Consider the following 11287-nt stretch of genomic DNA (forward strand, 5'->3'; position numbering starts at 1 on the left):
TGTGCCCTGTTCCCATATGTGCCCTGTTCCTGTGTGTGCCCTGTTCCTGTGTGTGCCCTGTTCCCCTGTGTGCCCTGTTCCTGTGTGTGCCCTGTGTCCATGTGTGCCCTGTTCCCACGTGTGCCCTGTGCCCATGTGTGCCCTGTTCCCATGTGTGCCCTGTTCCTGTGTGTGCCCTGTTCCCGTGTGTGCCCTGTTCCTGTGTGTGCCCTGTTCCCATGTGTGCCCTGTTCCTGTGTGTGCCCTGTGCCCGTGTGTGCCCTGTTCCCGTGTGTGCCCTGTTCCCGTGTGTGCCCTGCACCCACTGCTGCATCCACAGCCCCAAATTGAACTTCCCCAGCAATAAATGGGTTAATCACACGAAGAGAGGAAAGTCCAAACACCCTCCATCCAAAGTCTCCTGAAGGAACACATCACTTTCCCAGCTCAGCACCTCCCAGCTGGGCTGAACTCGTTTGCTCACCCCCAGCCCCAGCTCTGCTCCCAAACCCCCCTTCAGTGCCACAGAACCAGTTTGTCACTTCACCCCAAGGTCACAGCACGTGACAACACCCTTGGCTTCACTCACAGCCCAAGCAATGAGCTCTCCCTGCTCTGCCACAAGCCAGGAAGGGGAAGAGGCCGAAATCCGCTGGGGAAAAGAAGCTGCTGGCTGCTGAGTTACCCCCCAGTGTGCCCAGTGCCCCACGGGAACTGGGACCATCTGCTGAAGGGAGACTTGTCTGTTCAAACCAAAGCAGTCAGAGCCCTTCCCTGCACCCCACACTCACAGCCAGAGGTGGAAGTGTCAATGGTATCTCCACGAGGAGGATGGGACAGACCTAGGACACACGCACACACACCCAGGGGTGACAGGGATGGTCCCACAGCTCCCAAACCACGCGGGGACTCGGGCACAGGAGCTTCCCCGTGGGTGATGCTGCTGCTCCCTCTGCTCTCCCCACCCCAGGGACAGCCTGGGAGGCTCCAGGGATGGGCTGGGAGGGATTTTGGGAGAGCCTTTGCCCTGCTCTGAGGTGGAACTGCCCTCGCTGGGCACTGCCAGCCCCCCCTTCCCCAGGAAGGTCACCAGCAGCAGCGAGGGCACCGCTTCCTTTGGTGCCCACTGAGGGTCCAACTTTTTGGTGAAAAAATTAATTTTGGGGTTTTTTTTTGCTTGATGAGCTTCCCCTCCTGCAGCCCTGGTTATCCACACACCTCCCAGCACTGAGTGTAAAAGTCATAAATGCCCATTTACCCCCCAAATCAACCCGGTTGCTGAGTTACCTAAAGACCAAACCCCGAGGGCAGAATTCCCCCCCTTGGAGCACAACAGACCAAACTGGGAAACTGGGAACTTCCTCTAGGAATCACCCCCAGCACGTGGATGTGACACCGGTGCCACTCCAGGGCCTTGATCCCAACACGATTCTGGGGGAAAAACACAGGAAAAATGGGAAAGTCCATGGGAATGGGGTCAGGGAAAAGGTCAGGAATAGGGGATCCACCCTGATCCCAAAACATGGATAATAGGGAGGGATATGGGTGTTCCCCAACTGCTGCTTCAGGGACGTGATCCAGTCCTGCTTCTGGGGGAAAAACAGGGAAAAACGGGAATGTGGGAATGGGATGGGGAATGGGAGCAGGGAAGAGGGGAGGGTCTCAGGGCGACACCCTGGATAAACGGGAAAAATAAAGGCAAAATTGGGGATAAAACCCATCCTGATCCCTAAAAATAGTAACAGGGAAATAGGGATGTGGATGTGCTGTTTCAGGGCTTTGATCCCAATCTGATTCTGGGGGAAAAACAGGGGAAAATGGGAAAAATGGGACCAGGGCTCCCTGGGAACGAGGCAGGATCCCTGGGAATGGGGGTCATCCATGCCCAGCACACGGATGTGGGATCTGGGGGGATTTGAGGGGGTTTAGGATGATTTGGGGTGATTTAGGGTTGGTCCAGAGGAATTTGGGGGTGCCAGGGTGGGTTTCAGAGGGATTTTGGGGGGATTTTTGGATGGTTCGGAGGACTCTGGGGGTGCCAGGGTTGGTTTTGGGGTGATTTCGGTCACTCCCCCAGCCGTGCAGCACCACTCCAGTAAAAGATGGTGGCTGTGCAATAGCCAAGTCATTCGAGAATTAAAGCTCTGGTATTTTTAGGCAGCAGGAGGACGTGTGGGAGAGATCTCCAAGTGCTGATGCCATTTGCTGCAGGGCAGTCCCAGGGAGATTTATGGCTGAGGTGTGATTTGAAACCACCCCGGTGCCCATGGGGAGCCAGGCAGGGCAGCAGCAGCGCTGGGGCTCGTGGCAGCTCCGCTTGGAGGGACAAAATTCCCTCTGTAGAGGTGTAAACACGAAGGACAAGCAGAATGAAAAGCCATTTCTCGCTTGCAGGGATGTGCTCTGGCTGCCAACTCCAAAAATGGCCACTGTGAGAAGTCTGGTAACCAAACTAACTAGAAGCAGATGATCAAAGTGAGGAAAAAATGCTCTTTTTTTTTTTTTAATATGGCAGCCCCAATGTGTTGGCAGCAACATTATTATCATCCAGGTTCTGGCGCTGGGGAGGAGGAAGGAGAAGCCTCTCCCTCCACCAAACACTGCTCTCTGGGTGGCACTCAGGGGAGAGCAGCAAAGCAAACCCTGTCTGGGTGTGGGGTCGAAGGAGAGGCAGGTCAGGGCAGGAGAGAGGAGCCCTCCGGCCCTAATTAAACACTGCAGGGGTTAAAATGAGTTAAGCCACGTTATTTTGAGGGGAGAGCCCAAGCCCTGGCAGGGCTCAGGGAGGAGGAGGCTCTCCCAGGGATGCTGGCAGGGACCTCAGAGACCCCAACACATCCCAATTCCCACCTCCTGCAGGTGCTGGGATGCTGCAGAGGAGCATCTTTGCAGCTGGATGGGAATGTCCAGGACTTCCATCCACTCACTCCCGAGCACAGCCAGGCCTTCCAATCAGAGTTTGGAGATTTGGTTTGACCAACACTTCCCCAGATCCTTCAGGGCCTTGGGTTCCTCCTCTGCCCTCACAGGGCCTCCTGCGACCCCTCCCCATCCTGCCCTACCCCAAATTCCTGCCCCTGGCTGCAGGAGCTGTGGGGATCGGGCCCACCCAGCAGGGCATCCATGGTCACACGTTGCCACTGCTGGTGCTCCCTGTGCCACAGGAACTGGGAGGGTGGCACAGGGACAGGGTCTCTGCTGGAACTGGCACCTCTGCATGGGGCCAACAGCGATTCCTTCCTCGGCCAGGGTGGGAAACACGTCACCAGCACGGTGGGATGGCACAGGCAGTGGCAGCACCACGTGCCAGTGATGCCCACCCTGGCAGAGCCCACTGCCCACGACCAGAAACCAGCTGTGGCAGCACCGTGGAAACAACCTCCTGTGCAGACACGGGAGAAAAGGGGGATGTGGCTGTGCCACCCTCACACTCCATTCCCACCACCCCTTCTCCAGGGGAAAGCAATTCCAGGGAGGAGACAGCCAGCAGCACCACAGCCACCCCATCCTGCAGGGAAACGCCCCCAGGCACCTCCAAAGGAGCCCGGAAACGTCTCCCCACACTCCCCAAACCCAGGTGTCACCCAGGGAGGCCACAATCCAGCTGGGAATGAGCAGGAATTTCGAGGCACAGCAATTCCCACCACCCCAGGGACACAAGGCTCAGGTCTGTCCCCCCAAGGAGGGGCACAGAGCCCACGTCCCCTGGCTCTGGCCCCATTTGAGGTCCCCAAGAGGGCTCACAGGACATGGGGCCACCAAGGTGCTTCCTGAGAGCTCCATCCCCCAGAGGAGAGTGGCATCCTGCAGCCTCACCCAGAGAAATCACACTCACACAAGGTACTTGTGTGTTATGTGGGACACTGTGGGACCAGAATAACTTCCTCTCCTGGCTGATCAGCGTGTGAATAAATCACACACGGCCAAAAATAACCTCTGGACATTTTTTGACTCCTTCCTGCTACACAGTTTGTGGAGGGGGTGCTTGAAAGAAGCTGAGATCGAGTCGGTGCAGCTGCCAGACACTGAATTACAGGGTAGATTAACTGGATTATGGACTTTTCCCTCCCTGCCTGCAGCCCCTGGCCCTGGGACTGTCTGCACAGGGAACAGGCACAGGCAGCACCCCCGAGCCTGTTTAACTCATGATCAAGAGCCTGAGATCAGGTTTATGACACCTGTGTTAATGCCACGGCGAGGCTATAAACACCTTCCCAATTCTGGAAGCCAGGAAGGCCAGGCTTTGGCAGGAGAGGATCCATTTGAGGATTCACTGCACTAATGAGACGCTGGAAAGGTGAGAGCTGGGCTGGCAGTGGGGCTGAACATCCCTTTGCCCTCCACTCCAGCTATCCCACACACAGCCCAGCCCCTACCTCTGGGCTCTGGACCCCCTGGGCACGCCAGGGCTGCAGCACATCACCCACCCAGGGGATGGAATCCCACCCGGAATTACAGGGAAAATTCATTTCAGCCAGGAAAGGGTGGCAACGAGCTTTAAACCCACGCAGCTGGTGGCTGGGCAGCGGTACAGGAGGGGTCCCTCGCCCTGCCGTGCCCCCCTGCCCTGGCCAGGGATGCTGTGCCCTCGGGAAGGCTGGAAGGAGAGTCCAGGCAGGCAGAGCCTCCCTCCCTGCCGCACATCCCCCGGCGCCGCGCTCGCTATTTAAAGCGCTCGGCCGCCCCTGGCAGCATCTCACCTCCCCCCGGAGGAGCTGTGCCCGTGCCCTGGCATTCCCTGGCATTCCCTGGCATTCCCTGGCATGGCTCTGCCTCCGAGACCCCCGAGGGGCTGGGCACGGCTGGAGGCTGCAGGGCAGAGCGGCTCCATGCAGCAAAAATCCCCGGGAACTGCCCTCTCCTGGAAGGCGCCGGGCACGGGCATGGGAAGGGGGGGATGAGCTCTCAGCCGCCACTTGTTTTCCTCTTGTGGGTTTTTTTTTTTTGGGGGGGGGGGGGGATGCAATTAAAGGCAGCCACCCAGCCGGCACCTCCTTCGAGCTGGGAAAAAGAATAATCTGCATTTCAGATCCATTCCAGCCTCGTCAGTCCTGCAGGATTCCAGAGCTGGAGGCAGCCACGAGCCACGAGCTGCTCTGAAACACCGGGGTGAGGAGGCAGGGAAGGAGGAGAGGACACGGGGTCAGTCCCCTCCTGGCCACTGGATTTTGGGGAAGGTTTGGCACCCAAATCCTCCCGCGGGATGGGAATTGCTGCACAGGGCTGCCCCAGGCTGGGCTTTGCACGGAAATGAGAGAGATGAGCACCCACTTCACTCACAGAATCACAGAATCAGACTGGTTTGGGTTGGAAGGGACCTTAAAACTCATCCAGTGTCACCCCCCACCATGGGCAGGGACACCTTCCACCAGCCCAGGATGCTCCAAGCCCCGTCCAACCTGGCCTTGGACACTTCCAGGGATCCAGGGGCAGCCACAGCTTCTCTGGGAAATCTGTGCCGGGGCCTCCCCACCCTCTGAGAAAATTATTTCTTTCTAACATCTAATCTAAATCTCTTCTCTTTTAGTGTGAACACATTCTCCTTCGTCCTGTCACCCCAGTTCCTGAGGAAAAGCCCCTCTCCAGCTTCCCTGGAGGCCCCTTCAGACCCTGGAAGGGGCTGTGAGGTCTCCACACCACCCTCTTTTCCCCAGGCTGAGCAGCCCCAGCCTTTCTCAGCCTCAGACTCCTCAGGACATCCTCACCCTGCCAATGAGCCAGAGGGTTTCCCCATGTGCCCACGAGGGTTTTAACCTGCTCGACCACGGCACAAACAGCAGCAAAATCCAATTATATCAGCACCACTTTCTTTAGCAAAGAGTCATTCAATCATTTCCCACGACTTCTGCTCCAGATGGGCCCAGGCACAGACCTGTCCCCCAACACTGCAGTTGTTTCATGTGATATTTTCCCTCCCTCCCAAATGCCAACCCATGTGAACACACCCACACGGGCACCCACCTCCAGCCTCTCGGCATCTCCTGCTCACACAGGAGGCCTCTAGGCACCAAAACCTCCCCCCCAGGTCCCTCGGGAGCCTGGCCAGGGCTTGGACCCACCCACAGAGCCCAGGCCAGAGCCCTCAGCCTCAGTCAGTCCCTCACCCCACACCCAGTGCTTGGCTTTCCACAGAAAGCATCTGCAGACTGCAGGGTTGTCCCTCTGGGAGGAAAGCTTGGCAATGGACCCAACATCCTCCTCCACCAGTTAATATTCCAGAGACCTCCCAGCTCACTTTTGGAAGCCATCTGGGAAACCTCTGCCTCACCAAAGCATTCTTTAGGAGGAAATTAATAGTAAATTAAGGTTTCAAGGTTAGATAAAGAATCCAGTATCTTTCTGCTTGGCTGGAAAACCTGAAATGGCACTGCCAGTCACTCCCTGTCCCCAGAGGGGCCCTCCAAGTTATTAACTCAGGGTTATTTTCCCCCCTTACAAGCAGCAAATATAACCCACAGCACACAGGTACCATGAAGTCTGTCCCATAGACCACGTCCTGTTCCTTTCCACTACAGCTTTGTTCTCATACAACGTCACTGAGTTCAAATGACTTCAAAATGCAAAAAAATTGCAGAAAAGTGGCACCAGGATGACCAGGGAATTCTGGTCAGTTGGGGTGTTTGGGCTCAGCCCCCTCTGAGGCTCCAGGGCTGCCTCCCCCAGCTCCAGTGTGAACTCCCACCCCCAACACGGGGCCGGGCTCGTCCCCAGCACCGACTCACGGCCACCAGACCCCACCAGCCCACCCTGAGCCTCCTCGTCCTCACCCCACCACCCTCACCCCCGGCCTCACCCCCTGCACTCCGGGGGGAGCTGCCTGACAGGACAAGGCTTGCACAAAGGCCCCTCAAAAGACACAAATGAAGGAGGTTTCAGGGTGGGTTTTACCCCCCTGAGACAACTGAGCCAGGCAGGACCCCAAATCTGCAGCGGGTTCAATCCCTCAGCACCCACACTCCAGCTGCTGGGGAGCACCAAGGCACGGCTGGGCAGAGCCCCTGGTGCAGAGTGAGACCCACGAAGCCACAAAGCTTCCTGGAGAGGGGTGAAATGTTTGATCCCACAGCTGAGCTGATTCTGCCGGACCTGCCCGCCAGTCCCAGCACTGGTGTCTCAGGAACCTGCCACTTCAGAGGCTCCTCCAGTCTGCAGTGGGGACACAGGTCCTGCACAACCTCTGGGGTGTCTCCTGGAAAAGAGGTGCAGGAGGAACAAGCACCAAGGCTGGGAAGGCCCCTGAGCAGCGCCGGGTGCCAGGGAGACGGCGGCAGGGAGCTGTGCTGGTGGCTCCCTGACAAACCTCCAGGGAAGTCCCCAGGGATCAGTCCAGCAGCACACACAGGGAGCAGCACCTCGTGCTGTCCCTAAGAACACAGGTATCTGAGACTCCCAGGCCATCAGAGACACAAAGACACCAACTTTCCACCTCCTCTGAAGCCCGGGCAGTGCCACGACCGAGAGACTCCCAAAGCACACGGGCACATCCAGGCCCCAAACTCCAGCTCACACCTCGCCTCTGGACCAGCTCCTACTCACAGAGTGGCTTGGGGGTATCAAACCCACCAGGAGAAGCCCATCCCAGTATCCAGCAGATGGTGGCAAATGAGCTTAAAAGGAACACTTTGCCAACCTCGACTGGGCCAAAACCAGGGCGTCCCCAGAAGGGTTTGCACAGCTCTAACAAAACCCGGCTCCCTAAGCCAATTGCTGTTATAATGATGCAATTTAGGGGATAAATAAGCCCTTAAAGGCTGGTTATTCAGGAGGAAAGCCTGGTGTCTGGAGGCAGCTTGCCATGGCTGTGATGAGCCGGCCCCAGCTGACAGAGGATGTGGGCACAGCTGGAGCTGCCCGGGCTGGCTGGACGCTCCTCGTGCTGGTCCAGCCCCGGGCACAGTGGCCAATGTCCAGGCCAGACCAGCCTGGCAAGCATTTATCCGGTGCCCAGCTCCACGAGCATCTGTGTGGCAGCATCCCAGCCCGGAGCTCGGTGCCAGGCAGATGCTCAGTGGGGCTGACACAGCCCGGAGCTGGGGGGCTGGGACAGCACTGAGGGGGGGGATACTGGGATAAATCACAGGAGCGGGAGAAGGCCGGGGTAGGAGCAGGCCCACCCCCATCCCTGCCCTCCCCTCAGTGTAAGGTGGCAGCTGGGAGGGAGGGGGGTGAAGAGGGACAGCTTGGGGGGCTGCCAGGGGCAGAGAGCAGCTATAAATCAAGGAGCCCCCTCCTCATTACAGGAATCACTGCCTCCCCCTCCCCAGCCATGCAGCCTCGGGGAGGGAATGTGCCCACTCTTCACTGTCCCCTTGGCTCTGATGCCCAGCCTGGGGGTGATGCCAGGGCAGAGCAGGTCCCCTCCAACCCAGCTCAGGGGGACAATGACAACCCTCAGCTCAGATCCAACCCCAGGGAAACGGGGGAGCTCAGAACACCCCGAGTCAGCCACCCCGGGGGGGACACGAAGCCCCCTCGGAGGGATCCAGCCCCTCCCGGGGGAGGCAGGGCAAGCTGAGCACCCCCGGCCCGGCCCCACCCGAGGGGCAATGGGGACCGTCCACCCGTGGGGGGGAGCACAGCACCCCCCGGGGCGCTAAAAGGGTTGAGACCCCCGAGCCCAACATCCCCGCGGGGGGAGCAGAACATCCCTTCGGGGGGGAGCAGAGCATCCCCGGGGGGAGGCTGAAAGGGCAGAGACCCCCCCCAGTCCAGCACCAGCGGGTGGAGTAGAGCATCCTCTGGGCGGGGGGAGCAGAACATCCCCAGGGGGAGGCAATAAAGGATAAAGCCCCCCGACTCCAGTCCCACTGCGGGGGCCGAGCATCGCCACGGGAGGGGCAGAGCGTCCCCAGGGGGAGGCAATAAGGGTAAAGCCCCCTAAATGCAGCCCCGCCGCGGGGAGCAGAGCATCCCTTTGGGGGGGGAGCAGAGCATCCTCTCGGGGTGGGGGGAGCACGGCATCCCCAGGGGGAGGCTATAAGGGTAAAACCCCTCGACTGCAGCCCCACCGGGGGGGCTCAGCATCCCCTCGGGAGGGGCAGAGCATCCCCGGGAGGAGGCTGGAAAGGATCGAATTCTCCGGGTCCGACCCCACCGGGGGATGCTGAGCATCCTCCGCCCGGCCCCAGCGTGGAGGGGGGGGGGCCCAGTACCCCCCGGGCGGCCCCGCACGGGGGCCGAGCATCCCCCGCGGGCAGCGAGGGCCGACCCCGCCCGCACTCACCGCCCGCCGAAGTCGCTGGAAGCCGCCGCCGCCGCCGCCGCCGCCGCCCCGCCCTGCCCCGCCCACTGCGTCACCGGACACGCCCAACCGGGACACGCCCTCCCCGCGGCCACGCCCACGGGGATACGCCCCCTCACCTGGACACGCCCCCACAGGTGAGGGGGGTCGGGGGGATCGGGGGGTTGGGGGTGCGGGAGGGGCAGGGCAGGGTTTGGGGTCGGGGGCTCTCCTGGGGCAGGAACCCCCCTGGGGAGGCAGGAGACACCCTGGGAAGGGAGGGAATCCCCTGGGGGGGACAGAAAATCTAAGGGGGGGCAGGAATCTTCCCAGGGGGAACTTTCCTGGGGGGCAGGAACCTCCTTTGAGGGCAGGATCCCCCGTGGAAAGGGAAGGAATCCTGCTGGGGGTACAGAAAACTCTGAGGGGGTGCAGGAATCCCCCCAGGGGGAACTTTGCTGGGGGGCAAGAATCCTCCTGGGGAGGCAGGATACACCCTGGACAGGGAAGGAACCTCCTGGGGGGGACAGAAAACTCTAAAGAGGAGCAGGAATCCCCTCAGGGGATTCCTAGGGGGCAGGAACCTGTTGGGGGGCAAATTTCCCCCTGGGTAGAGAAGGAATCCTGCTGAGGGTGCAGAACACTCTGAGGGGGGTGTGCAGGAATCCCACCGTGGGAGCAGGAAATTCTCGGGGCAGAGGGGCAGGTTCCCCCCTTGGGGAGAGGGCAGGAATCCCCCTGGGATGGGCAGAGAACCCCCCGGGGGGGCAGGAACCTCCCTGGGGATTAGGACCCCCCATAGGAACAGGATTCCCCCAAGGGGCTCGTCCAGCCCCAGAGGGAGGGAGGCAGGACCTGGGCTGGGGGGTGTCCCAGGCACTGGGTGCCCCATTCCCCCTCAGCTGTGGAGACCCCGAAGGTGGGGAGCAGGGATGGGGCCGGGCAGTGAAGCCCCCAACTCTGTCACAGACCCTCCTCCCCCTGCGAGCCGAGTTCAGGGGGTGTGAGGTTGGACCACCAACCTCAGCTCCTGCTGGATCCATCCACGCTCAGGAACAACTGCCTTCACCTTGCTCTTGTCATATCCCAATAAAACTTCACCTGTTTTCCACAGAGTTTTCCAAGCCAGGAGAACCTTTGCTTTTTAAAACTAATCCTGTGATACAGGTCTCAAATAAGGACGGTGAGCAGCAATAGTCCAAGGAGAATGTTTTTGGGTACCAAAGAGGTGGGTGCAGCCACCACCACCAGGATCTGGTTTATTCACTGCCATTCCCCTTAATTCTTATCCAAAGCTTTAAGAATAGATGGATTAGAAACAGCATTTCTGCCAATGAATGGCCTTTCCTGCCTGGGATGATCAGAAGTTTTCTCAATCAAATGTGTTCCTCGCTGATAAAATGCTCTTTATGTATTTAAGAAATGCTGAGAGAAAGAAATGTGGTCAGGAAGGGAGGTTATAGACACCATCAGCTCCTGGCCGTGCCTGGGAAGCAGAAGAAATGTGGATTTCTCTATATTCCATGTGTTACCTTGCTCCAGGGAGGCACAAGAGCTGATGCCACAGCCCTGAAAGCATCTCCTGTGGTCCAAATCTCTCTCCTGAGGTCTCGTAGGGAAGGAGCACAGGTGGGAAACACAACACAGTGGGGTGTTCACAGAACCACAGAATCCCAGACTCACTGAATCCCAGGATATGCTGAGCTGGGAGAGACCCACAAGGACCATCCAGTCCAACCCTCAGCCCTGCACAGGCCCATCCCCAGAGTCCCACCCAGTGCTCCAGAGGATCAGCCAAACCCTCCTGGAGCTCTGGCAGCCTTGGGGCTGTGCCCACTGCCCTGGGGAGCCTGGGCAGTGCCCAACCAGCCTCTGGGGGAAGAACCTTTGCCTGAGATCCAACCTGAGCCTGCCCTGACACAGCTCCAGCCATTCCCTGGCTGCTGTCCCTGGTCCCCACAGGGACAAGCAGGACAGGGCTGTGCTCTTGTGCCCTTGTGTAGATCCCAAAGGAAGAGAGAAGGACCCCACCATCCTCCCAGTTTGGACACCCCCAGGACTGGGCAGGACTCCCAACCTGCTCTGGGT

The 11287-nt window shown here is 59.4% G+C and overlaps 1 protein-coding gene across 3 annotated transcripts in view; it reads right to left on the reverse strand.

The window, feature by feature from the left end:
• The window catches only part of PPFIA4 (PTPRF interacting protein alpha 4), a 62861-nt gene extending 53610 nt beyond the window's left edge, over nucleotides 1–9251 (reverse strand). For all 3 annotated transcript variants that reach the window (XM_027701897.1, XM_027701896.1, XM_027701895.1), the window contains exon 1: nucleotides 9203–9251. The gene's annotated coding sequence lies outside the window, so the exon portion shown is untranslated. The remainder of the gene's footprint in view (nucleotides 1–9202) is intronic.
• Nucleotides 9252–11287: the final 2036 nt, after the last annotated feature.

This window comes from Neopelma chrysocephalum, unplaced genomic scaffold (genome assembly GCF_003984885.1).
Source record: "Neopelma chrysocephalum unplaced genomic scaffold, ASM398488v2 Primary Assembly neopelma1_172, whole genome shotgun sequence".
Lineage (NCBI taxonomy): Eukaryota > Metazoa > Chordata > Aves > Passeriformes > Pipridae > Neopelma > Neopelma chrysocephalum.